We start from the raw sequence: 1,319 nt of genomic DNA, 5'->3' as shown, positions 1-1,319 counted from the left end.
TCATCATCGTTTTGGCACAGTGTAGAGTTCCTGTATTCCAAGAAAAGTACACTGCACTGATGACAATAGTGTTATGTAACATCGAGGGGCCTTCTTTTGCAATAGAGAAAAATAGCTTTAGAATTTTAAGCAAGAAGAAAAGCTAAAAGAATACTGCTCTTTCTTAGATATTTGGATTGTATAGATTTTGCAGTGTCTTTTTCATGGAACTATAAAACATTTTATAAAATTTAGTGCACGGAAAAAGGTGCTATAACCCATAGTAATCAGATTCTGACATTTTTCTAGCATGGTACACAGCTTTGGGGTGTGCCAAGGGAGGCAACAATTTGAGAGGAAACAGTAGACTACAGTTTAATATAAATGAAGCATAGATTATTGCAATGAATTGTGCACCATGGTAGTTAACAGTTTAGTAATATCTCAACCTATTTACATTTAAATGAGAGTTCCGTGACAAGAGAGCATATAGTTTAGTCATAGTGCACTATTCACTACAATAATCTAATCCGAATGTGTATAAAAAAACGTGGACTTAATGTATCATGCTGTGTCTAAGGGACACTGTTAAGCTACAAATTGACTGGTGCACGTTAATTATTATACTTTTAGTCATACATTCCAACTTTTCAGTGCCTTGAATCAGCACAGGTGGGCGTAGTCACATCTTGATAGAATTGTATCCGCATCACAATGTGGGTCATGTCCACACCCCAGCAGCATGTCTAGCACTTTTGCAGTCCCTGCCCTGTTAATATTATGCAACAGGCTCAGACTCATTGTTGCTTAAGTGATTACACTGGAGGGACTGCAGGTGGAGCTGTTCCTAAATGTGTCAATCTGTGTTATAGTTATGTATTCTGTTGTACAAACAATGTTCTAGTTTTGTTCTCATGTATGTTTAATATAAAAATTATTCCACAAAAAAACTTCCCAGTGTGTGCCTATTGACTGAATGAATGAAGCTTAATCTGCACTGTCCCCTTCCTCCCATTCACTGAGGATCATCAACAGCAGGGGCAGGCTGGGTCGGACAGCAGGGGGGCAAATGCCTCCCTGGGCCGGACAAAAAAAGATTATTTTGGGCCAGTCCCTACAGTCAGATTAGGTGGCTGGCCCCTCCCGCGGGACTAGCCACCTTCTCCCGTTGGCCGCGGATCCTTTCATCCGTATGCTCCTCCATCCCACACTGTGTGCTGTTGTATTGTAGTCACATGGGACGCTCACCACGTGACTGGTGCCGTCCCAGAAACTGCACGGCGTGAGGATGGAACCAGGTAAGTGAGGGGCGTGTGGTGGTATTATGTGTATGCGTGTGA

The sequence above is a fragment of the Mixophyes fleayi genome, chromosome 9, assembly GCF_038048845.1.
Source record: "Mixophyes fleayi isolate aMixFle1 chromosome 9, aMixFle1.hap1, whole genome shotgun sequence".
In the NCBI taxonomy this organism is placed as follows: Eukaryota; Metazoa; Chordata; class Amphibia; order Anura; family Limnodynastidae; genus Mixophyes; species Mixophyes fleayi.
The sequence above is the reverse complement of the archived record's forward strand: the minus strand, read 5'-3'. Positions refer to the sequence as shown.